This window comes from Hemicordylus capensis, chromosome 3 (genome assembly GCF_027244095.1).
Source record: "Hemicordylus capensis ecotype Gifberg chromosome 3, rHemCap1.1.pri, whole genome shotgun sequence".
Taxonomy (NCBI): Eukaryota; Metazoa; Chordata; class Lepidosauria; order Squamata; family Cordylidae; genus Hemicordylus; species Hemicordylus capensis.
The window spans coordinates 305,346,700-305,374,059 of NC_069659.1; the positions used below are offsets into that span (position 1 = coordinate 305,346,700).

The 27,360-nt window shown below is 42.9% G+C and overlaps 1 protein-coding gene across 4 annotated transcripts in view; it reads left to right on the top strand.

The window, feature by feature from the left end:
• The window catches only part of PXYLP1 (2-phosphoxylose phosphatase 1), a 151,004-nt gene that overhangs the window by 44,525 nt on the left and 79,119 nt on the right, over nt 1-27,360 (top strand). Inside the window, exon 1 of one of the 4 annotated variants that reach the window (XM_053308736.1) lies at nt 17,151-17,172. The exons of 2 other annotated variants lie outside the window; for them this stretch is intronic. The gene's annotated coding sequence lies outside the window, so the exon portion shown is untranslated. Of the gene's footprint in view, nt 1-17,150; nt 17,173-24,582; nt 24,728-27,360 lie in introns of those variants that run through there. One more of the 4 variants, XM_053308734.1, reaches the window with a different exon arrangement.

Consider the following 27,360-nt stretch of genomic DNA (forward strand, 5'->3'; position numbering starts at 1 on the left):
GATCTTTAGTTCCTGGCTAAGTTTGGCTCATACGTTGGTTTGTGGACATGCCCTTCACAGGAAGTTATATGTTCAGATAGCAAAGTCTGCTGTGCATTTGGAAAGGTGGTGTGTGTTATCCTGAGTGAGGAAACAGTATTCTGAAGGGAAGCCAAATGCAAAGGAAACTGAGAGCTGTTGACATATGTTATGTGCAGGGGCGTAGCTAGCCCGCCGGTGGCCTGTGTGCGGCTGCGGCGGGATCCCCGATAGCCCCGCCCCTGCGTCTGACGTCAGACGCAGGGGATAGCCCCGCCCCCCGCATCTGACGTCAGACACGGGGGTGTGTGGTCTGGCTCCCAAACGGAGCCTTGAGGCTCCGTTCGGGAGAAGCAGCTTAACTGCTGAAGGGGCCGCGTGGCCCCTTCGGCAGTTAGACAAAGGCTGGTGCTGCGTTCGCAGCACAGCCCAGGAGCGGCTCTTCCTTGCAGAGAAGAGCCGCTTGTGGGCTGCGTTGCGAACGCAGCACCAGTCTTAGCTCCTGAAGGGGCCGCGCAGCCCCCGCTCAGGAGCTAAACTACCGCCCCCGCATCTGATGTCAGACACGGGGGGGGGGGGACGTGTCAGGGCCGCGAATGGCAGCTCCTGATTGGGCACGGCTCAGGTTCTTTGAACACGTTTGCTCAATTATAGCTACACCCCTGGTTATGTGCATGCTTTGGTAAAAGCTGTTCATTAGTTTAGAGAAGCACACAGTGCCACATTGCCTTCCTTGTCTCTTGGTCCTTCTACTACTACAAATATTATGGCTTTTGTGCACAAGGGGTACACTGTATATAAAGGAAATCTAGTCTGACCAAGATACAAAATGAGAATGAGTTTGAATGAGTTTGATTCAACTGTTATGATTTCTTATTCACAGTAGAATATTAGCTGGAATGAAACGAATTATTAGAATAGATTGTGTTTCTCTCTGAAAAATAACATTTGGATTAGCCAAAGCCAGGTTAATGGGCTGATAAGTATTTTCACAATGTTCCCCAAACTTCTTAGTTAGCTGCTGTTCTTTGAGTGTTGGTTCAAACTGCATCCTGTCTCTTCAGTCAACTTTCATTGTGGGGACTCTTTTCACACAGTAGACACACTGTGGTTATTGTCAATATAGTTTCTTGTAGACATATGTTCCAGGGATCTAAATGAACATGTTAGTCTTCATGCATTGAGGCTGACTTGAACATTTTGCCAATTGCCTTGACTGATACTCCCTTTTGTGAAATACTTATGCAGTAAGTTTTTTAATGGTCCCCTGGATTTTGGGGTGGATTTCCACCTCCAGCTGCATAAAGGTGTGTAAATAAGCAAACCTTCACTCCTAACTATGCTCTTGTCACACTCATATCTGTACTTTGGCACATGGTATATTCACAGGTATGACCCCTTATCAGTTATGATATTTGTGTTATTAATAAAAATATGACACTGGGTAGAAAACTACCTCAAAATGAATGGGCTTTTTATGGTAGGATGGTTTCTATGCCTTGCCCAGGTTAAGCCATTTAGGATGGGGGGAACACACTGTTTCTCTTTGGAAACGTCAGTTTTGTTTCCCCAGATGATGATAGTGTCTCAGAGGCACTGTATAGTTCTGTGTTCCCAAGTTAGGGCAAATGAAACAAACCCCTCTCAGAATGTCAGACAATGTATGGAAAAAGTACAACATTTGGAAGCACCTGACTTTGCAGAAGCAGGAATTTCAGCCCGCAGAACAGAGCCAAAAATATCACAATTGCAGCAACCACAACATGTCAGCTTTGGTAAGCCTGGCATCAGTGGTCCAACCATCTGATGTGGTTGAACCACATCTTTCCCCATTTCTCCTACTGGGTACAGCCCAGAATCGGGGGTGTGGGGTGTTGGAGCTTGGTTCCAGGTGGAGAGAGTAAAAAGATGTGGAGGTGGTGTGGCAGATTGTTGTGTAGAAATTTCATTTCCTGACTCAGGTCCGTAAATGGAAAAGCTGGCTGAACCAGTTTTAACTAGCTCTTAGCAGCCTTCTCAGTCAACTAGCTCAGAAATGACTCCTATCAATGATGAGTCATTTCTGCAGCATGCTCAGAGAAGCTGCCTACGAACATTGAAAATCCTTAACCTTCAAAACCCTGAAAGCTAAGAAAAATATTTGGTAAACCCATAAGTTCTGCTAGGTTACAGCTGCCACTAGATCACTCTTACAGGCTACTCTGAAAGGGCATTGGAATGATCAAAGATCCCCGTTGGCCTTTTCCTTCTTGCTAACAAGCAAGTGTATAAATCCAATTGTTCTCCCAGGCGTCTGCCTGCATGTGGAGGTACTGGTTAATTTGGCCAAGTTCTCATTGAGATGCATTTTTGCATCAGAGAAATCCCCCTTATGGCCCCCTTTTCTCCTGCTGAGTTAATAACCAACCCTGGGAGTTTTGTAAAAAGTAAAGAACGGGGGGGGGGGAGACTTTTTATTAAATTTACTAGAGACTAGTCCTGTCTGATGCTTTTAGCTTTTTAGATATACTTTAAAATGTTTAACTTGGTTACAAGAATGCTTCAATATGCCTTGCTGGTTCTATGGTGGCACACTTTGAAATCTTGGTTACTTCATTGCAAAGAACAGATATTTAGGAAAAAGCAAAACACACACACAAATAAATATAAATTCCTGACGTGAAGTCTGACTAAACACTCTTTTCCTATGCTAAATTCCCGAAGCCATAGCCCTGGCTTCTTGTCCTTGAACTTACCAAACTCCTGATGAGAATCAAGCCTCCTGCAATCCTGTCTTACATGGATCTACAGTCATCTTGCTGCAGCAAACTCCATTGCTACATGTCCTCCATGCTCCCAGCACAGACTTCCTTTTTCTCTTCTCAGAAATCCCAGCAACAGTTCTCTAGGTCCCACCCACCTGATGTACTGGTTGGTTGCCCTGGAGTTCACCAGCCTGTCAGTCAAGACAAAGGTTCACTTCCTGTTAACTTTTTAGAGGGTAGAGAGGCTCATCACTACAGGTGAGATGTGTGAACAAACTGAACAGTTTGCTAAACATCACTCACCTGCCATTGAAGGTACCAAGATAAGTGTTACATGACAAGCAGAAATGGCAAAAGGTGGTCTACAACTAATCTATTACTCACCCACTGCACAGTGCTGAGGTGGGGTCTGCGTCCTCGGGTGAGAGTCCAGACCAAGAGGAGTTTTGTTCAGCAGGAGGAGGCAGTGAGTGAAGCAACTCCCTTCCCTGCAATCTGGGGGAAGGTATGGGGATGATGGCCCTCGTGAACCTTGAGGGAGGAATCCAAATACTGCCTGAACTGCTGGAGAGCCACTACCAGTCAGAGTAGACAGTGCTGCTCTAGATGGACCTAATGTCTGACATGGCAGGCAGCAGCTTCCTATGTTCTCATGGAAGCACCTTGACCTAACAATTAGGAATTGCTGCAGGGACAGTTCTGGTTCAGGCCCAAGGCCTATCTAGTCCAGCATCCTTTTTCACACAGTGGCCCACCAGATGCCTCTGGGGAGCCCACAGGCAAGAGGTATGCCCTCTCTCCTGCTGTTGTTCCCCTGCAATTGGTATTGAGAGGCATCATGACTCTGAGGCTATGAGTGGCCCACAGCCACCAGACTAGTAGCCATTGATAGACCTGTCCTACATGAATTTGTCTAAGCCCCTTTCAAGGCCATCAAAACTGGTGGCCATCACCACATCCCAAGGCAAAGAATTCCATAGATTAATTATGTGCAATGTGAAAAAGTACTTCCTCTTGTCAGTCATAAATTTCCCGACCTTCAGTCTCATGAGATGACCCCTGGTACTACTGTTGTGTTTGTGAGAGAAAAATTTCTTTCTGTCCACCCTCTCCACTCCATGCATACTAATTTTAGTACAAGAACTTGTTACCATGAATCAAAGCTTTCACCAGTCTGCTTTCATCAACCTGCACAATGGTTTTCCCCCCGCTCATTCGGATGGTGCAATAAAAATATTATTAAGCAAACATTAAAATCTTTAGAAGGAGAAATAATAGGAAGAATTTTCTAGGAAGTGTGGAGTCTTGCCTTATGAAGTCAGAGTTTTCACTCAGTCTTTACTGTTTTCGAAACATCTATTTTTTTAAGACTGTGTTTCTAGTTTCCTGTGTCCCCACACAGGACTTTTTAATTATCTGATTTCATGTGTGTATTCTACGGACAATAGGTAGCTGATGACCTATAATCTCAGCATATGTAATTGAGGTATGCCAGTCTAAAACAGTGTTTAACGTGTGTAAGTACTGCTTGGGTAATCCTTAAATGAGTGTGGTGTGTGAGAGAGGAAGATTCAAAAGAACATGTTCTCATATAACTAATGAATACATGGGATTTTAAAGTTCCAAAATAGAATTAATGGGCTGTATCTTAAGGAGGAAAGATGTGAGATTTTCCTTTTCCTCCTTAGCATGGCAGTCCTTTCTGCCTCCTGAGAATTGGACTATTCCCTGGAACAGGATTTCTATATATTATGTGAATGGGCTGAAGGGGTAAGGCAAAATTTTTGAAAATCACCTTCTTCTCTTCATAAGTGCTAACTTATTTACTTATGTTATACTTATATATCACCAATAATAAAGTCTTAAGGCACCTTACTAACAAATATAAACAGGTAAGAAAAATCAAAACAGTTAAAAAGAATTATTTATTTATTTATTTATTTATTTATTTATTATTAAAACTTTTATACCGCCCTTCCAAAAGGCTCAGGGCGGTTAAAACATCAGTTAAAAGCCTGCCCAAAGACATGGGTTTATGGCCTTCTTAAAGTCTACCAAAGATGTTGGGAGAGTGTTTTAATTGCTCAGGGGGTGGTTACAGAGAAGGTCATGCCAACCATAATAATACCTGCCACCATTCTGGTGAATGTGAAAATAGGGACATGGCAGGTATGTCTTAATGGTTTCAAGGAGGTGTAGGTATAGGGCTCGGGTATAGGGGGTAGGGATGTGCACGGAACTGGAGGAGGCTGGTTTGATGGTGGGGGAGATGGCTTTAAGGGCAGGGGAGGATGCGCGTACCCCCCCGTGCCGCGTACCCCCCGTGCCGCGTACCCCCCCGTGCCGAGTGCCCCTCCACCCCGCCTACTTCCCCGTGCTGCGTACCTATTAGGATGGTCCGCCCAAAAAGGCTTCTGGATTCTGTAGGATTCCAAAAGGCCTTGAGGGGGTTTAATGTTTGTGCTTCCAGTGATTCTTTCGATGCCCTGGTGGGAACCTGGAATAGGGAATTCACCAAGGTGGTAGACACAGGTCCCTTCCTACCTGCTTCAAAAATGCCCCCTTGGTATACAGAGGAGTTGCAGGGTCTGAGGCAGCAGGGTAGGCAACTAGAATGCAAGTGGAGGAAGAACTCAGCTCAAATTTGACAGGATACAGCACAGGACCAATTTGAATGTTTATGTGGCAGTACGTGTGGCAAAAAACCAGATTTTGGTCTGCATACATCACGACTGCAGGTTCACGTTCAGCAGAGCTAACTTGGATTGTGAGTTTAATTTCTGCTCCTTCTGTTTTAAATCAGTCACTGGAAACTCTTCTGCTGTGACGTTTCTATTGGGTTCTTTGCAGATAAAATTTCCTATATTTGGGCCAACTTGGACTCCACTATTTCTGCAAAGTCTATGAACGGGCCAGCAATCCCTCTTGTAGTATTAGATTGGATCAGTTTCAATCTGTGATTCCTGAGAATGTGGACAAGCTGTTTAGGGTGGTGCAGTCTACCACTTGTTCTCTGGATCCTTGCCCGACCTGGCTGCTTCTATCTAGCAGGGAGATTGTTGGAGGTGGTCTAGTTAATATCATAAATGAGTCGCTCTGAGACGGTAGGGTGCCTCCTCGTTTGAAGGAGGCAATGGTAAGACCACTTCTTAAGAAGCCTTCTGTAGATCCCTTAGCAGTGGATAGTTGTAGTCCAGCCTCCAAACTCCCATGGTTGGGCAAGGTGATTGAGATGGTGGTGGCCAACCAGCTCCAGGCGGTTTGGGAGGAAACTGATTCTCTAGACCCATTTCAGACTGGCTCTAGAGCTGGCTAGAGGTTACAGAGAAGGTCCTTCTCATCACGCTTGCCAACCATAATAATACCTGCCACCATTCAGGTGAATGTGAAAATAGGGACATGGCAGGTATGTCTTAATGGTTTCAAGGAGGTGTTGGTATAGGGCTCAGGTATAGGGGGTAGGGATGTGCACGGAACTGGAGGAGGCTGGTTCAGGGTTGGAGCTGCTCTAGGAAGAGCATCTAGGTTCCAGATTCCTTCCCTGGCATCTCCAAGATATGGCTGAGAGAGATTCCTGCCTGCACCCTTGGAGGAGCTGCTGCCAGTCTGTGTAGACAATACTGAGCTAGATGGACCAATGGTCTGACTCAGTATATGGTAGTTTCCTATGTTCCAATCCTGATGACACCCAAATCTGTTTCTCCTTGTCATCTTCATCATCAGGAAATGGCATTCATTCCCTAAATGCCTGTCTACAGGCAGTAATGGGCTGGATGAGGGATAACAAATTGAAGCTGAATCCAAGCAAGATGGGGGGTGCTCCTTGTAGGGGTTCGGAATTTGAGGGGTGAGTTAGATCTTCCTGTGCTGGATGGTATCTCGGGTTGAAGCTATGGCCAGGAGTGCTTTCTACCAGCTTTGACAGCTGTGTCAATTCCTGGAAGAAGATGACCTCAAAACAGTGGTGCTTCAACTAGTAACCTCCAGGCTTGACTATCGCAATGCACTCTACGTGGGGCTGCCTTAGTATGTAGTTTGGAAACTTCAGTTAGTTCAGAGTGTGGCAGCCAGACTGGTCTCTGTGGTAACCTGGAGAGACTATATTATGCCTTTTTAAAAACAGTTGTACTGGCTACTGTTATGTTTCTGGGCAAAATACAAAGTGCTGGTTATTACCTTTAAAACCCTGAATGGCTTAGATCCAGCTTCTTCTACATGTTGTTGTTGTTGTTGTTGTTGTAGATCCAGCTTCTTCTACATGTTGTTGTTGTTGTTGTTGTTGTTGTAGATCCAGCTTCTTCTACATGTTGTTGTTGTTATTTACTTATTCGATTTCTATACCACCCTTCCAGAAATGGCTCAGGGCAGTTTACACAGAGAAATAATAAATAAGTTGGATCCCTGTCCCCAAAGGGCTCACAATCTAAAAGTTGTTACCCACTGCACAGTAAGATAATCAAGAGAGGTCCATCTCTATATATCGCCAGCTCGGCGGTGACTCAGGAACGGGCCTTCTCAATAGTTGCTCCTGAGCTGTGGAATGCTCTCCCTATAGACATTCATGGCTTAACATCTTTACCAGCCTTCTCCAGCTACCACTGGTACATCTGGTGGCGACTTAGAGGTGGGCCTTCTCTGTTGCTGCTCCTGAGCTGTGGAATGCACTCCTGGCAGAAATCTGTAGCTTGGGTTCATTGTTGGCCTTCAGGAGAGCCTTGTGCTCATCCAGAAGCCTTTTATTTCTCGAAAAATGCTCAACATCAACATAGGAACATAGGAAACTGCCATATACTGAGTCAGACCATTGGTCTATCTAGCTCAGTATTGTCTTCACAGACTGGCAGCGGCTTCTCCAAGGTTGCAGGCAGGAATCTCTCTCAGCCCTATCTTGGAGAAACCAGAGAGGGAACTTGAAACCTTCTGCTCTTCCCAGAGCGGCTTCATCCCCTGAGGGGAATATCTTGCAGTGCTCACACATCAAGTCTCCCATTCAGATGCAACCAGGACAGACCCTGCTTAGCTATGGGGACAAGTCATGCTTGCTACCACAAGACCAGCTCTCCTCTCCTGCTTGCTTTGGAAAAAGAGTGGGGAGGAAAGACTTAATTTTTACCATTATTCACCAAGGCTTAACTGTGAAGTAAGTATAGATGAAGTTGGCCTAAGCGGACTGAATTTTCTGTATTATACTGAGTGACCACAGAGAGTATCTATATATCAGGGAAAGTATTTCCATATTAGACGTTGCTGTTTGCCAAGAAACTTAAACACCCATCTCTCTTCATCTTTTTTAAAGACTTAAATAAAGCCATGGAGAAAAAAATGCCTCTATTCATGAAGCGGTTTGTAATCACTATAGTCAAATGGGACTTTAGCCTGCCCTGAAAAATTTAATTGTTTAAGATTATATATGTGTGTCTGGTGTTTTTTTTAAAGAACATAAAATGTATTCAGTTACATTTCAGAATACTTGAGCTTAGGTATAGATCTAACCTCCCTGATTTTAGTAGGTCTAGCAGTATTGATATTTAATTTATATGCTGTGTAATTTCAGGTTGCCTTTCAAAGCATGATCATAGTGGATAACTGAGCTGGGGGAAACTTAAATTGGGATATACATATCATCATCATCATCATCATCATCATCATCATCATCTTTATTTGTTAGCCGCCCCATAACAAATTGTTCTCTGGGCAGCTCACAACAGAGGATTAAAACATACAATAAAAACACTTAACACATTAAACAGACCAAAAAAAAGTTAAAAAGAAAATATACAATACAATACAAAACAGCTAAAAAACTTATTTTAAAATTAGTTTAAAAACCAGAACAAATCTGAAAACCCAAATTTAAAAGGCCTGTGTGAACAAAAAGATCTTTATCCATATAGGATGTATTAATACATAGCACAGAACCGACTTGCAATCTCAGTTACCCAGTTGCTTGTGATCATGTGAATTCACCCTATGGCATGTTTCTTCGGGGTTGGAAAACGAATGTAACTAAGAACTGAAATTGGCATATTACCCCTTAGGTTCACGCTATATCTGAACCCATGCTCTTCATGAAACCCTGATTTACTTTAGGGGAGCCAGCCTCCTTTGCAGTCAGGGCCAGTGCCTGCAAAGTGGATAATGTAGGGAAGGTTTGCCAGTTGGACAATGTAAGGCAGGTTGGTATAGCATCTGAGGTCCCTCTGGAAGGCACAGTCTCTCTTGAGCTCAACATGGCTACAAACCAAGATATGTGACCATCTGCAATGCCATTTTCAGGTTCCAGCTACAACTTGAGTTGGTTGATACACAGGTTTTTATAAACATAATCAGGAAATCCCTGGGCAAAGAGCACCTTTTAAAAATGGTAGATATCTTATATTTAGCAGGGAAGTAGCAATTGCATAGCATCCCTTGTGCTGCTGCTCAAACAGATTCTAAGACGATCTCGACGAACCAAAGGAGCCAAACATCTTTCAACCTCAAAGGGTTTTCCACACAGGGACTGAATGCCAGGGGTTCAACGTGAGACCTTTTGCATACAGAGTCTCTCTTTTTAAAAAGATTATGAGCCCCCCAACAGGGAACAAAATTTTATTTCTGTGTAAAGTAACACAGATGGTTCTATATACATAAATATGATAGTATATGTAAACAGCTCACAGGAACAATAGTTACTTTATCAGGTATCACCTGCTGGTTGGATAATGCCAGGACTACAATTTGCAATGCAAAAACCAGGACACAATGCAAAATCAAAGTTTTAATTGTTTTAAAACTACTTCTTGGTTTGTTGTATTGCTGTAAACCGCTTAGAGACTTTGGTAGTGGATGGTACACAAATATGTTAAATAAATGAGTTGCCAAAAGTTCAGAACAAGCACAAATTATCAACTGATTCTTATGTAATGTGTACTGAGATCTACTCCTCAAGCAAGCTAATTGTGAATGGGCAAACAATCAAGCTTCATCTGTTGCGGAAAGCATGTTGCTAAGTCTGTAAAGCTAACCTTTTCCCTGAAAAATAGCCCTGAATGTGACATGCAGCTCTCTTTTGAATTGCAGGCATGGTTAAGCTGATCCTACAGATCTGTGCTGGCTTGATAAGAGGCAAGTGTGAAAGTCCGATTAGATGTTAACTTGATTAGAGAATGTTAAAGAACCTTGGAAGTGAAAGTGAGATGAATATTTATTAGGCTTTTGGGTGAAAAGGAAAAGAGTGCCCAGAAAGTTATTACTACAGTGGATATTTATATACTGCTTTTCATCAAAAGTTCTCAGAACAGTTTACACAGAAAAATAAATAAGATGGTTCCTTGTCCCAAAAGGGCACACTATCTAAAAAGAAATATAAGGTAGACACCAGCAACAGCCAGTGGAGGGATGCTGTGCTGGTGTTGGATACAGACAATTGCTCTCCTCCCTGCTAAATACAAGAGAATCACCACTTAAAAGGTGCTTATTTGCTCAGTTAGAAGGGGTTACTTTCATTCTGCCACTTGGAAACTACTTTCCCTCCATTTTAGGAAGTCAGTATTCCCACTGATTTAGGGCTTAAGGTGGTGGCTGTTGCACCATATCTGATAGCTGGCTAAATATAGACAAATTTGGTGTATGATATGAGTAGATGGATCAAGAGTCTGAGTGTGCTAGACCATTTATCAAAAAGCAAAACACATGGAAAAGTATTTCATGCAGGTTATACAAATCTTGCACTATTCTGTTAGTTTAAAAGGTTTATTACTTGTATGAAAACACTGTCATCTTCCTCAGTGTTCCTAATATTTCTACTTATTTTTAGTCCTCTTGTTCCTAAAGACAGCAAAGCATGGGTGTTAAGGCTGAAAACTTTGAAATCTGCGGGATGCAAAAATCAGTTTCAATACGGTGCTTTTAACTACCTCTTGATAGAAAATGGAAGTTTTGTTGGGAATGCATAGTCCACATTCTAGGTGTAAATTGGCCACCTGAATCAGCAGAGAAAAATAGTTCCTTGACAGTGGAATGAAACAACACAATGATGGGCCTTGCCCAGTTGCCTATACTGTATAGTGAAGATAAAGGGAAAACTGAAGCAAAGGTTTAGAACAAAAAAAAAAATTAAGTAAATTCAGTGGCTTGTATCTAAAGTGTCCCTTACACAAGTAGAAGGCTCTTACATTGCCCCATCCCCCCGCAGTGGGGAAAATGTCACAGTTTCTGCCTGTTTCCCTTCCATGACTCTCAGTGCTATGTGCCATGTCTTTTTGGAAGCGTTTTAGCCCTTAGAGTGTTTTTAAGAGGTATGAGGGACTGCAACAGAAGGGACAGCAGAAAAAATCACTATGGTGAGCACAGAACTCTGAGGCTGTTGAAGGCAGTCAGAATGCACAAGGTTGGAGTTGTGAATATACTGTATGAGAATGAATGGTGTTGGAGCTTAAGTGCAGGAAGACTCAAGATTCAGTATCAGATGTGGGAATTTATGGGACAAGGCCATATTGAACATAATTCCCTGATTTACAGGCATGACTAACAAATATATTTGGTGGCTGAAAAGAAGACGGGGAAGGGCTTGGAGAGGGGAAGATTAGAAGCTCTGTATTTGCAAGAATCCAATTACTAAATAATCCTTTCAAGCTATTACATAATCCTCACTACTGCTTTTTCATTTTTTGAATATGACTATTCTGTTCAACCATTTAATGGAGAAAGCTAACACATTTATGCCTCTTCAGCATTGTACCTTAAATTTTTGATATGTTTTTTCTTTAAACAAATTAAATTGTTTAAGAATATTTTCTCCATTAGCCTAAACTATTAAAGATGTGTGACATTGATTCTAGTGAGATGCACAGAACTGATGCCATCTCAGAATTAATTTTCCGAATAAATAGCTACAATTATATAAAACTCTAATTCACCTTCACCAAATCATATAACTCTGTATAAACTTTAGTAGAGATTTGACTTTTGTATTGTTGTAGATAAGACATTCAGAGCTGTCCATGACTATTCAAACTCTTACATATCATGTCTTGCTTATTTTGGTAAGGGTTTGGAGATATTTTTGCAGAATGAAATCTCACCTCCAACTGGATGTTTGCTAATTCTGTATGTCCTGATTATTAAGTGGTACTTTGATACATGAGCCCTCTCTGTTTTCGAAGTTTGGGGAATTGGTTATAGAGGTAACTCAGTAGAGATAATTTTCTAATTATGGGCTCCTTACTGGAAGACCTTAGAATATCTTGCATTCTGATTTTGAACACACGTTGTTTTAGTTTTGGACAATACAAAATAGTCAAGATAGAAGCAAAGCCAGAAGTGTGGTTGGTGTGTGCGAGCACATTATAATAAAATGAAATTCAGTTACTTCATAATTCTTTGTTCTGACAAGGCCAACTAGAAATTTCAAGGGTGTGTGTGTGTTCTTTTAAATGTTAAGGGCTTTTGTAGGGAATAGATTAGGGAATCTGCTTTAAAATGCTCCATGGTATGTCTTCTGCGTTTCAAATCATTGTGATTCTGAATTGCTGCCTGAAATGCTTGACTAACAAGCAGAAGGTTGCCAGTTTGAATTCCCGCTGGTATGTTTCCCAGACTATGGGAAACACCTATATCGGGCAGCAGCGATATAGGAAGATGCTGAAAAGCATCATCTCATACTGCTCAGGAGATGGCAATGGTAAACCCCTCCTGTGTTCTACCAAAGACAACCACAGGGCTCTGTGGGGGCCAGGAATCGAAATCGACTTGACGGCACACTTTACTTTATACTGCTAATGCTGTGCTGGTACTAGGGTGGAAAGGCAATTTTTGTTTGTCTCCCTTTCACTCTGAAGCCCACTGGGCCTGCTAAAATCTTGTCCATGAGGGTCGTGTAGGACTTGGGAAGTTATTTTTTGCAGGCACAATGGGCTTCAGAGTGAAAGGGAGGTTGATGAAATTGCCTTTAGCCCTCACCAGCACCACAGCAGTAGGAGGGCTGCATTTGTCTAGATGTCAGCCAGTGACTGTTCACACAAGTTTATTTTTAAGATACTCAATTTAATATTGAATCATCACATTGTTAAAACTAGAGAGTTCTACAGCTCTTTTCTACCAGTAAGTTAGGTAAAGTGGCCATTATGCCTAAAACTATCTAATTAATCATGGATTAGTGTAAAAGGTTTTGTCAAAGTCATGAGATCTCATAATTTGCCTGGCACCCTTTTATGCTATTGGAGATTTTCATTGTCTTTTTTTCAACAAGCCCTAGATTTATTTATTTTTTAGTCTTTGGTAAAATCAAATCCTTCCAATTACCTTTTGAAATGGCTGTATTCAATTCCAAGTTAAATCCTGTCATTTCAAGTAGCATTCATGTCACTGTTGTGCAGGGCTGCTTTACAGCCCTACATTTCCATAATAGTGAAAGTCTGCTCCCAGTTCATAACTATTCCATGTAATAGAGCAGTATCTATAGGACTTCTTGTGGACATCAAGTAGTGATAATATATTAGCTTCAGGGTTTTTTTGAAAACAAAAAAATGGCATGCTGTATTTGATGGCTTGCATAATCCTAAATCTGTGGTGTAAGTTTCTGAATATCATCATCATACTAATCTTACCTCTCATTCAGATCTCCAATGCTTTGTGTAAAGCTGATGAGCATTCCTTGTATTTTATCAGACTCTGATAGGTTTTTCACTCGTCTTTACATGAAGCTCAAGAAAAATCTTTTTACAGATGTTTCGGATTTTACAGACTGCTCTTGCGGTTGCTAAGAATGGAGTATTCTCTTTATCAGGCAAACATAATAAGAGGGCAAGGAAGAGACATAAGGAATGCTAAAGGTCTAACTTGGAAACTTCTAGATTTAAAAAAGTAGACAAAGTGGCCTTTAAAAGAATAAAAACTTTCATTTTCAGACATTGCTCCAAAAACTAATGAAATTCTAAATCCCGCTTCATTGGACCTTAATAAAACTTGATACAAAGTCACTTGTGTATTGTGAACCAAAAACTGTTGCATTGCTTAATCAGGTGAAAGTTCATTAGTTTGGGGTTGGCTTTGATTTAAATTTTATTGTCTGTTAGGTGAAACATTTTGCCCAAATACTTGTGCAGCTGGAAAAGTTTTATTTCTAGGTTTAAAAAAATCCATTTTCTATCCCTGGTGGTCTTGGGACCAACACACATTGCTGGTCACACTCTCAATTTGTTTGTTTGTTTGCTCTGATCAGGAAGGTGTTCCATGGGTGGGGACTGCTGTGATTTCCCCATTGTCATGGACGGACCACCATCTGGTTAAGGTTGGACTCACAGCCTCAACCTGCCTCCACAAGGGTGAAGGACCTATTAGGATGCTCTGCCCCCAAAGGCTATTGTATCCTATAAGATTCCAGAAACCTTAGGTTTTAAGATTGGTTCTGCCAGCGATTCCGTTGATGCCCTGGTTCAGACTTGGAATAATGAAATTACTAGGACAATAGATATGATTGCTCCTAAGCGTCATCTCCGACCCACTTCTAAATTAGCCCCTTGATATACAGAAGAGCTATGGGGGCTGAAACGGTAAGGTAGACAGCTCAAGTGGAAGTGGAGAAAGACTCTGCTCAAATCTGACAGATTACAACAGAGTGCATTTAAAGATTTATGCTCTGGCAATGTGTGCAGCAAAGAAACAGTTATTTCCTGCCTGCATTGCTTCTGCAAGCTCACATCCAGTGGCGTTGTCTAGGGTTTTGAGGGGGCTTGTACACCCCCCCCCCGAATGAGTATTTGGATCCATCAGTTTCCCATTGTGATATTTTAAATGAACTTTTTACAGATAAAATCTCTCATATTCAAGCTGAACTATACAGTTACTGCAGAGTGAATCTATTGTGTAGGTGTCCAGCAACTCCTTTTGTGTGGTTACATCGGAAGCTGCCATATACTGAGTCAGACCATAGGTCCATCTAGCTCAGTATTGTCTACACAGACTGGCAGCGGCTTCCCCAAGGTTGCAGGCAGGAATCTCTCTCAGCCCTATCTTGGAGATGCCAGGGAGGGAACTTGGAACCTAGATGCTCTTCCCAGAGCAGCTCCATCCCCTAAATGGTTAAATTAGATCAATTTCAGTTTGTGACTCTCGAGGATGTGGACAAGATACTTAGGGCAGTGCACCTCACCACCTGTTCTCTTGACCCTTGCCCAACATGCCTTATACGATCTAGCAGTGAGGTTATTGCAGATGGCCTTGTTAAGATCATTATTTATTTATTTATTTATTTATTTGATTTCTATACCGCCCTTCCAAAAATGGCTTAGGGTGGTTTACATTAAAACACTAAAATCAATTAACTGTTAAAATAGAAAAATATAAAGACAACATAAAACCATTATTAAAACAATTAAAATAGTTCTTTAAATGCTGGAAAATCAGGCCAAACCTTTATGGTTTAAAAACAGTTTAAAAACCCTGGAACCAGGCCAAACAGATAGGTCTTAAGGGCTTGAAAGCCAGTAATGAACTCAGATTGCGGATTTCTGCATTCCACATCCCAGGAGGAGCCACAGAGAAGGTCCGCCTCTGAGTTGCCACCAGACATGTTGCTGGCAACTAAAGATGGACCACCTCAGATGACCATAATGTGCAGTGGGGATTGTACCGAAGAAGGCACCCTCTAAGATAACTCGGACCTAAGCCATTCAGGGCTTTAAAGGTAATAACCAGCACTTTGTATTTTGCCTGGAAACATATCAGCAGCCAGTGCAGCTATTTTAAAACGGTCATAATATGGTCTCTCCAGGTTGCCCCAGAGACCAATCTGGATGCCGTATTTTGAACTATCTGAAGTTTCCAAACTACATACAAAAGCAGCCCCACATAGAGCGCATTGCAATAGTCAAGCCTGTAGGTTACCAGCTGATGCAGCACTGTTTTGAGGTCGTCCTCTTCGAGGAATAGACACAGCTATTGAATCAGCTGCAGCTGATAGAAAGCACTCCTGGCCATAGCCTCAACCTGAGATACTAGGGTAAGGCCTGGGTCCAGGAGTACTCCCAAGCTGCGTACCTATTCCTTCCGGGGGAGTGCAACCCCATCCAGCGCAGGAAGGCCTCGCTCATCCCTCAGATTCTGAGCCCCTACAATGAGCACCTCCATCTTGCTTGGATTCTGCTTCAATTTGTTAACCCTCATCCAGCCCATTACTGCCTGTAGGCAGGCATTTAGAGAATGAATGCCATTTCCAGATGAAGAATATGAAAAGGAGTAGTAGATTTGGGTGTCATCAGCACACTAATAATACCCAGTACCAAATCTCCTGATGACCTCACCCAGCGGTTTCATGTACATATTAAAAAATATTTGTGACAGAATGGGGCCCTGAGGGACTCCATATAACAGCTCCTGTTTTGAGGAGGAACTTCACCAAGCTCCACCACCTGGAATCTACCCAAGAGATAGGAGCGGAACCACTGCAAAGCAGTACCCCCTATCCCCAACTCCCCCGGGCGATCCAGAAGGATACCGTGGTCGATGGTATCAAACACCACCAAGAGATCCAAAAGAACCAGCAGAGTCACATTCCCTCTGTTGATTCCCTGGTAAAGGTCATCCATCAGGCCGACTAAGGCTGTCTCAACCCCATAGCCATCTCTAAAGTCAGTTTGAAATGGGTCTAGATAATCAGTTTCCTCCCAAACAGCCTGGAGCTGGTTGGCCACCACCATCTCAATCACCTTGCTCAACCAAGGGAAATTGGAGACTGGCCTATAACTATCCACCACTAAGGGGCCCAGGAAAGGCTTCTTAAGAAGCAGTCTAACCATTGCCTCCTTCAGACAAGGAGGCACCCTACCCTCCCTCAGCGATGCATTTATGATATTAATTAGGCCACCTCCATCAATCTCCCTGCTAGATAGAAGCAACCAGGTCAGGCAAGGATCCAGAGAACAAGTGGTAGGCCTCACCGCCACAAGCAGCTTGTCCACATCCTCATGATTCACAGATTGAAACTGATCCAACCTAATACTGCAAGAGGTATTGCTGGACACCTCCTTCATAGACGCTGCAGGAGTAGTGGAGTCCAGGTCAGCCCAAATACAGGAGATTTTGTCCACAAAGAACCCATTAAAAGCATCACAGCAGAATGTTTCCGCAGACTGATTTAAGGCAGAAGGAGCAGAAAGTAAACTCCTCACAACCTGCCATAGCTCTGCTGAACGAGAACCTGCAGATTCAATACACGCAGACCAAAATCTTTTTTTGATGCACGTGCTGCTACCGCATAAGCCTTCAAATGGGTCCTATGCTGTGTCCTCTCAGATTTGAGCAGAGTTCTTTTCCACTTGTGTTTCAGTTGCCTACCCAGCTGCTTCAGGCCCCGCAACTCCTCTACCAAGGGTCAATTTTAGAAGCAGTTCGGAACGGACGCTTAGGAGCAATCATCTCTACTGTCCTGGTGAGTTCCCTATTCCAGGTTCCTGCCAGGGCATCGACAGAATCACTGGCTGCACCAACTTCGAAACCCTCCAAGGCTTTTTGGTATCCTACTGGGTCCAGCAGACTTTATGGATGGACATCCTAATAGGTACACCACTCCTGTAGGAGTGGATTGTGGATGTGAAATCAACTTTAACCAGGTAGTGGTCCATCCATGATAATGGGGAAACCACCAGATCCCCCACCCATGGAACACTCCCCCCTCCCGGTTCAGAACAAAAAGCTAGATCGAGTGCGTGGCCAGCAACATGAATTGGCTCAGAAACTAATTGGGATAGGCCCATAGTTGTCATGGATGCTATGAACTCTTGAGCGGCACCAGATAAGCCAGTCCCAAAGTGGATATTGAATTCCCCCAGCACCAAAAGTCTAGGAGACTCCAACACCAACTCTGCGACCAGCTCTGTCAGCTCAGTTAGGGAGTCAGTTGGACAGTGGGGTGGATGATACACCAACAGAATCCCCAACCTATCCCTAGTACCCAGCCTCAAAAATACACACTCATCATAAGTTAGCTGACTCACAGGGGCCCTGATAAGGGAAATGATATTCTTATGGACTACAGCCACTACACACACACACACACACACACACACACACACACACACACACACACACACCACTTCCCCATGCCTGCTGTGCAACAGAGTAGCATGGTGGGAGAAACTGAGCCCACACAGGACCACTTGCCTCCCGCAGCCAGGTCAGTTATACATGCCAGTTCAGCTCCCTCATTCACGATCAAATTATGGACAATTTTGGTCTTATTCTGAACTGAGCTGGCATTGCAGAGAAGCAAGGCCAGACTCTGTGGGTAATTGAAGCTGCTCCCTGAGGCCTGAGAGTTGACAAGGCAGTTGGAAGTGGAAACAGTTACTTGAGTACTGATTTTCCTTCCTCTGCAACGGCCAGCTGCTCTGCCAGTGCCAATTCTTCTATTCCCCACCAATGCTTCTCTGAGGGAGGCAGGATGCCTCCTTGTCTCAAGGAGGCAATTATTAGACCACTCTTGAAGAGGCTTGCATTGGATCCCTCAGATTAGGGCAATTATAGACCTGTCTCCAACTTCCCATGGTTGGGCAAGGTGATCGAGTGGATGATGGCATCTCAACTCCAGGCTCTCTTGGAGGAAGTATATTATCTGGACCCTTTTCAAACTGGCTTTCAGGCAGGCTATGGGGTTGAGACAGTCTTGGTCGGCCTGCTGGATGATCTCCAATTAGGAATTGACGGGGAGTGTCACTGCAACTTTCAATACTATTGACCATGTTATCCTTCTGGGGCACCTGAATGAATTGGGAGTGAGAGGCACAGCTCTGCAGTGGTTCTGCTCCTATCTCTTGGGTAGGTTCCAGATGGTGTTGCTTGTAGACTGTTGTTCTTCAAAACGAGAGCTCTGGTATGGAGTCCCTCAAAACTCCATACTGTCTCCTTTGCTTTTTAACTTCTACATGAAACTGCTGGGAGAATTCATCAGGGGATTTGGTGCAGGGTGTTACCAGTATCCTGATGACACCCAAATCTATTTTCTCCATTTCAACTTGATCGGGAAATTGCCTAGCTTTCCTAAATGCCTTCCTGGAGACGGTACTGGGCTGGATGAGGGAGAACAAACTGAGGCTGAATCCAAGCAAGACAGAGGTACTCATTGTGGAAGGTCAAGACTTAGGAAGTGGTTTATATCTGCTGGTTTTGGATGGGGTTGTACTCCCCCAGAAAGAGCAGGTACTTAGTCTGGGCGTACTTCTGGACCCAAACCTTTCCATGATATCTCAGGTTGAGACAGAGGCCAGGAGTGCTTTTTATCAGTTTTGGCTGATTCACCAGCTATGTCCATTTCTGGAGATAGACCTTAAAACAGTGGTGCATATGCTGGTAACATCCAGACTTGACTACAGTAATTCATTCTATGTTGGGCTGCCTTTGTATGTAGTTTGGAAAATGCAGTTATTACAGAATCGGCAGACAGGTCAGTCTCCGGGGTTGCCCAAAGAGATCATATTACACTCATTTGAAAAGAATTTCCCTGACTGCCAACAAGTTTCCTGGTGAAATACAAAGTGCTGGTTATCTTCTATAATAAAAGGCTTGAGCGTGATCCCGTGTCATTTCTCGGCCCGTGTCTTTCTCGGCTGTTCTGGGCATGCGCGGAGTGCATGGGACACGGGCGGCCATGTTTAGCAACAGCAGGAGGTCCGGGAGGACACAGGCAGCAGCGGGGGAACGGGGAGGGATGAGGCGGCAGCGGAAGAACCGGGAGGGCCAAGGCGGCAGCGGGGGACCGGGAGAGCAGCGTTGAACAAAAAAAAAAAAGCCGGGGAGAAAATAAAAGAGTTAAAATAAGGGCCTGCGGGGGGACCGGGAGAGCAGAGACGGCAATGGCGGGAAGCGTGCACGCGCAGAAGGCTTCCTTCCAAAACACTTTTGCAGAGCAGACAGACGGCGGGCGGGCTGGCAGGCGGGAGTACATCCTGCTGCCGCGCCGCCCGCCCGTTTGTAGAGAGCGCGGTCGGTCCGGGGTGAGATTTAAGGGGGCGAAAGGGGGTGGCAGCAGCAGGGGGCTTCAAGGGGGTGGCAGGGAAGTATCCTGCCGCCTGATTTCTTTAACAGGGAGGCGCCATCGTGTTGAATTGAAGCGGGCAGCGAGGGATCCTGCCGCCCGGATTTTTTCAATAGTTACGGTCACTAAAGTGGAAAGCGCAGGAGGGGTAAGTAAAGCCCTCCCCCGCCCTAAATAGAACCCCCCCACCCCAGTGCCGAACCAAAACCACCCCAAGTCCGGGGGACTGGGCCCGCTGGCAGCCCAAGGTGAGGCCGAGAGCTGCACCCCCCCCACTAGAGCCCGTTATTAAAACGGGCTTACAAATACTAGTAACCTATAAAACCCTAGACAGCTTGGGCCCTGGGTATTTAAAGAGAACGTCATCTTCGTTATGAACCCCCACCACTCATTGAGATCATCAGGAGAGGTCCATCTGCGGTTGCCACCAGCTTGTCTGGTGGCTACCCAGGGACATTTATTTTGTTTTAAGTAATGTTTTCAGTTTTCTGTTATTTATTTTAGCTAATATTTTAACTGTTTCTGTTTGTTTGCTTGTTGTAAACCACTCAGAGACGTGAGTTTTGGGTGGTATCAAAATATACGGTTTGAGTCCGAGGTATTTAAGAGAGCATCACCGCCTTCATCAACCCTGTTGCCTGTTAAGATCATCTGGGGAAGTCCGGTTGTGGTTGCCACCGGCTCAGTGGCTACTCGAAACCAGGCCTTTTCTAGAGTTGCTCCAGGACTCTGGAATGCACTTCCTAACAAAATTAGAGTTTCCCCTTCTCTGAATGTTTTTAAGAAGTACGTAAAAACATACCTGTTTGGTCAGGCTTTTAGTTTTTAGTTTTAAAGCTTCGGTTTTTGATTTTTGGTTGTATTTTAAACTGCTTTAACTATGTCAATGTTTTAATTGGTTTTATATTGTGAACCACTTAGGGACCTTTTGTATGGGGAGGTATATAAATGTACTAAATAATAAATAAAGCTGTGTCAGCCTGTGTGCAGCCCACAAGCCATTTCCAGGCTCTGGCACACTATTTGTCCAGTGTTTCACTCAAAAGAAAAATCTTTTCTAGTTATTGTTGCATATCTCTTTGGTTTTGTATGTAACATGAAAATGTGAGTCTATTCCTTAAATATTCTTCTGATCTCAGCCTATTGTCTAGAGCACAGAGTGGCCCGCAAGGATAAAGAGGTGTTCATTTTGTTGTGTTTTGTTTTTTTAAAGAGCCAGCGTGGTGTAGTGGTTAGAGTGCTGGACTAGGACTGGGGAGACCCGAGTTCACATTTCCATTCAGCCATGAAACTAGCTGGGTGACTCTGGGCCAGTCACTTTTCTCTCAGCCTAACCTACTTCACAGGGTTGTTGTGAAGGAGAAACTCAAGTATGTAGTACACCGCTCTGGGCTCCTTGGAGGAAGAGTGGGATATAAATGCAATAATAATAATAATAATAATAATAATAATAATAATAATAATAATAATAATAATAATAATTTGGAGAAGATTAGACAGAAATTATAGGGAGCTATGTTGAGCTGCTACAACCTCCCCCCACCCCACTTCCCAAATAGGCAATACCTTTCTTAGGACCAACTAAAATATCACAAAGTAGTATACATACTTTTGAGTTCTCCATAAATCTTTTTCAAGCTTGATGTTGTTTATTTTATTTAACCTCTAGCCTGAGGAAAGGTTCTTGAGAATGCAAAATGCTGCTCACTAAATGGGATATTGTAGTTTATATAGCAATAGCAATAGCACTTACATTTATATACCGCTTTATAGCCGGAGCTCTCTAAGCGGTTTACAATGATTTAGCATATTGCCCCCAACGTTCTGGGTACTCATTTTACCGACCTCGGAAGGATGGAAGGCTGAGTCAACCTTGAGCCCCTGGTCAGGATCGAACTTGTAACCTTCTGGTTACAGGGTGGCAGTTTTACCACTGCGCCACCAGGGGCTCCTATGTTGGTAAAGGTATTGTCCTCCTTTGGTTTGAGTTTGTAATTCAAATTTTAATTCCTGCTCTCGGCTAATACCCTTTTGCTCTCTTCCTTTTAGCTGGCTTTTACTGTTTTGAGGTACTTTTTACAATATTTTAGGCTTTGGCCAAGCTTCAAGTTAGTTGCCTGTCACATTGATGAGACGTAGACTTCAAAAGAGTTACCAAGGCTGCTTGGTTCTGTTCAGTGAGCAGAAACCTTTGGAAGCAATAGGAATTTATGGTACAGTCTCTAAATAGCAAGCTTTACTGAGAATGAGAAGCAGCTCATTTGTGTAAAACTTCTAGATTCTGGATCATTAATGCCCAGATATGAGAGATGCTTTCTATTTCCCATGACAGACTATGAAGTATAGCCTTGCTAGTTTCAAATACTTTCACTTGTCTCTAAACTCCGCAACTGTGTAAGAGAAATTCCATTTTATTTTAACTCTTTAGAAACCAGAAATGGGGGGAAAGACAACACAGGAGCGTATGGGCATGATGGTAGTGCATAGGTGACAAAGGACAGGGGAAAGTATGTTATTGGAACACCCACAACATAAGTGGTAGAATTACACTCCCATGCTAGAATGATTAAAGTGTAAATACAAAGTGCTGCTTTCATAGTCTTGCAGAGTATACATTTAGAGTGTGACCATTTTCCCTCCTGGCAAACCTAGCACAAGACTCCTGAGGTGACTGAAATACTTTGACTGAACATAGCAAATATGCAGTTTGCAAATTGTTAAATTATAAGTGAACTGGGCTATGGGAAGGAAAGACTAGAACAAAAGCTCTAGTGAGCAAAGCTGGGTTGAACTTGATAGTGTGAAAGGGGAAGGAATAGACTTTGTCATTCAGGATGAGGTGGAATCTCTGTGTTATGAATTTTCTTCGGGTTCTTGGATAGGGAGTGAATGAAACATATCCTTAGGTAAGTAGACCTGTAGCTTACTTCACAAGATTGTCAGTTCTGTCAGCCTGTGGGGAAGAGAGTGCTTCAGTAATGTCTAACCTCAAGATGCAGTTCAGGCATGTGAGGTCTTTAAGAGGCATTTTAGCCACCAGAAAAAAGCAGAATGGTCATAACCAGTTATGCACCTAGGTAATTTTGGAACCTGGACCTGAAAGGCCTTTGGAGACTGCCCACCCACCCACCCGCTGGAGGCCTCCCCTGCCGTCCCACTGCAATTTAAGCACCCCCCCTACACACACAACACTGTGACACACACAATATTTTTAACACATGGGTTCTGGAGGGCACAAACAGCTGAACTCACAAGAATGTAATAATATAAAACACGTATATTTATGCAAATATGCCTTAGCAGAAACATTTCAACACGCAACTTAGCATATTCCCATCTCACATATTTCTTTACCCATTCCCTCCTGTTTCTAAAGGACAATACTCTAAAGGATCCAATATTTAAGCAACTGAATTTTCAATGTAAAGATGTAAAAAAATTTTTTATATTTTTTGAACGGGTGGTGGTGGGGAGGTCCTTGCAATTTTTGTTGCTTTTTAAGTCAACTTGGGGGCTGGGTGGGTAAGAGGACCAACCATTCAGAGAAGCAGGCAAGAAGCTGGAACTGCTTTGCTTTTCTCTTGCAGTGTGCAGTAATTGTGACTAAACAAAAGATTGGTGGGGTTTTTTTTTTTTTTTTTTAAAGAATAAAAGTATTAACAATATAACTTACCACTGACCTGAACATACCATATTTTGCACTGTGGGTCCGGGCACTTAAATTAGCTGAGTGCACTATTTATTTATTTTTACACCTTCCACCCCCTAAGTAATTTCCTTTTGAGAAGGAGAAAATGCAGAAAGAGAGGCTGAAAACTAGAATGGAGAAGCAAAGGAAAGATCAGAGTCATCAAATATTTCTTATCAATCCTGAGGGCCAAGAGCTTTTTCGTTTTAAAGAAACGTGTTTATTCCTAATTTGCAAAATTTCACTAGAAATATATAGAATACACAAGGTTGCTCTCCATGCTAAAGTAGGATACTTGCCTTTGTGAGACCACTGAAACTATCATGAATGTTGATAGGTGTTAGAAAGAGCTCCGTTTTGGCTAAATATTGCAACAGGTATTCCTGACCTGACTTAACATAGGGGGAAAACACATGTTGGGAATCACTGTTTCAGAATGACTAGCTTTTTTCCTTCTTGCTGTTAATAAAATAGGCCTTTCAAGAATTATTTGTAGATAAGGGGCCTTAGTACGCTTTAAATAAAAATATTTTCACAAATCCACATTCACATAAGGGTTCTTGAATTAATTTAAAGCAGTTTATTGGACATTATAAAGGTACACAGTGATAAATGCAGCACAGCTTGAAGTTTAGGTTTTTTGAGTGGGCAGCAGTGCTATTGGTACCTGATGCAATAGAATTCCTTTGGATTTTTCATTGTATCGTCACAAAACTACTTTGTGCCTGTTGGTTAACCTCTTGCTTCCATTCTCTTGTTCTTTCTTGGTTTTTTTAGAACTGGACCCTAACATCTCTAGCCTAATTCCAACACCATGTTTTCTTGCATGTTTGAATGAGGCTTTGTTATCTACAGATGCCGACCTATGGGTGCTTCCTGGTTATATTAGTGTGGATGTCATTACAGACAAATCTTGGAAAATATCTTGGAGTTTTGTTGGTTCCTATGATTTTGAAATCAGAACAGCGTTTGAACAGCGTTAGTCGGAATATGGAAAGACAATGGAGTCCTCTTGACTTCGAGGCTGTTCTAGACCTCCTGGAGTTCAAGAAGGAACAACTGCTGTCATAATGCAAAGTTCTGTTGGAATGTGAATTTCAGGAGGAAATTTTTGTTCTGCCTTTCCAGTTATAAGACTGTAGTGGTTCATATTGTAACTGGTCCTTTGTATATAGTGTTGGCTTTTATTGAAAAGGTGAATGTTTTTCTTTGCTCTTCTACTCATCATATCACTGCCATCTGCGACATTTTAATCTGCCGTAACAGGTAAGTACAGTAATTTCATGGAGGCAGACTCTGAATAGTGGTATTGATTAAAATGGCTTGTCTCCATAATAATCAATTCACATAAGCTGTCATAGTGATTCAGTGTAATAATGTATTTTGTTCTTTCTATGAGATGGGAGGCTCGTGTTCTAAAGTGGTGAATTTAGACTAATTCTAAGGATAGAGTCCTCTTACAGAACTTACAAAATAACATATAGTGGTTAAAATTCTGAAAAATGTGCTAGCTATGTGCGTTCACCAACCTGTGTACAGATTCTCCGTGTCTCTGCTTGCACTATGATGGGATCTTTATGTGATTAAATCAAATAGTTTCTGCTGTGCTTACTGAGGCTGCCATTTCAGACATTACCACTGATATATTGGGTTTCACCATCTCATACAAGAGATCTCTAGCAGCTTCCACATAGGAGCTGTAACATAGAGTATCTTGAGTTTTATAGATAACACGTGTTTCAATTAGGAATTGTCTGTATTTTGGTATAAAAATGACAGATTGGATCGCCTCCATTTTTTAGCCTACTTTCCTGTAGGATTATGAGATCACCGAGCATTCTGTGTGTTTGTCCGTGTTTGTCTGGGTGTCCCCACCACCACTGACTTGGCAACGCCTGGACCAATATGAACTAAATCGGGTACAGTTGTAGGGACACATAGGGACGCCTCAGTGGTGTAGTTTGTGATGATGAAATCCACCCCAATCCAAGATGACGTTTGAGGCGCAAGAGATCTAATTTGTGGATCTCAATTTGCTCCCTATTTAGTTCAGATGTGGAGACAGTAAAAGGATAGTAGGCTGATTAGTTCTTACTAGCAGGCGCAGAGGGAGTCAAGCGGTGGCCAGTGTTCTGTCACTGCCGTGGGCCCCCCAGCCCCACCCCTTGTGTCTGACGTATGATGCAGGGTACGTTTAGCCATGCCTCCTGCATCAAACATTAAATGCAGGGGGTATGGCTTTGCTCCCAAATGGGACTGTCCAGCCCTGTTCAGGAGGGGAATCGGCCAGCACTGCATTCGCAGTGCAGCACAAGCAACTCTCCCTACCTTTAAAAGGCAGGGAGAGTCGCTCCGGCTGCGCTGCGAACATGCGTGGGCCAATTTTGCTTGCAAACGCGGCCTTGTGGCCCTGTTTGGGAGCAAAATCACGCCCCCGCGTCTGATGTCAGTTGCGGGGGGCATGTCTGGGATTGCGAGACATGGCCCCTGATTGGCGGCAGCCTGGGTTCTTTGAACCCATTTGTCTCCGCCCCTGCTTACTAGAACAACTTGTCTCTAATGTATGGGTCTCAAATTAGAGGTGATCCACCAACTCTTGTTGGACTACAAATCCACAGTCACAATGGCCAGTAGTTGTGGATGATGGGAGTTATAGGTCAACATCTGCAGGAGTACCACAGTTTGAGACCCCTGCTCTACTGAATTTATTGGACCGACTTGACAGTAATTAATGATTAGTTTTTTGTAAACTGGATTCTATAATTAGTGCTTTCCCTTGCATTGGCATTGTCTAAAATTGACATTCATCATTGTAGTATATGCTAAACACCTATTAATTTTTGTAGGAAGGAGCAAAGCTATTGAGAAATTCTGAATTGTTCATATAGGACAGGTCTATCAATGACTAGTAGTCTGGCTGTACTACTAGCCTCGGAGGCAAGATGCCTCTAAATACCAGTTGCAGGGGAGTGATAGCAGGAAAACAGGCATTCCCTCACCTCTTGCCTGTTGGTTTCTCGGGTGCATCTGGTCAGCCACTGTGTGAAACAGGATGTTGAACTAGATGGGCTTTGGCCCTGATCCAGCAGGGCTGTTCTTATGTGTTGATTTGAAACTTGGAGTCTAGAAGCAGCACTGGTAACTAGTTATACTACTTTTGTCAGTTCAGGCATTGTTGCTTTACTGAGCAAATTTGATTTATATGGAAGCTATGGTCAATCAATCTTTATTATGGTCACAGACCAGCATAAAGTACATTTTAAAACCTAAGTAGCAGTAGGTTTTACATTCTACCATTATAAGATGTTTTAAAATATAAAATATAACTATGGCTGCAATAAGAAACATAAAAGACTCTGAAATGCATTACTAGCATAACATGATTTAAGATATAACCATGGCTGTAATAAGAGGCATAAGAATGCACTAAAAATATAGCTATGGCTGGAATAAGAGACATAATGGACTCTGGATTACATTTCACTACTAGCATAAAATTATTTAACTACGGCTACAATAAGAAGTGTAAAGCCAAGTAGCAGTACCCTAAATCACATAGTATGCATATAAAGTAGTAAAAGCTTTTAAAAGATTTTAAATATATAAAATCACTTAAAATAGTAAGAGCTAATATGTGATAAAGGGATATCATATCAAATAAGGACATAAAAGGTAGACAGGAATATAATTAAAATCCAAATACAGGTAATCAGGAATAAAGCGGTAAGGAAGCTATAAGTGAAGATTGCCACTATGTTACAGCTTACGTCAGCATATATAGTTAGGAATCTCAGAACTCCCAGTAGTAGTATCAAAATCTCAGTAACATCGGGAAGGAAAAAATAGACCATGTTGGACGGCCATTGACACTGCTGAGACCCTAGGGTAGTGGTTCCCAA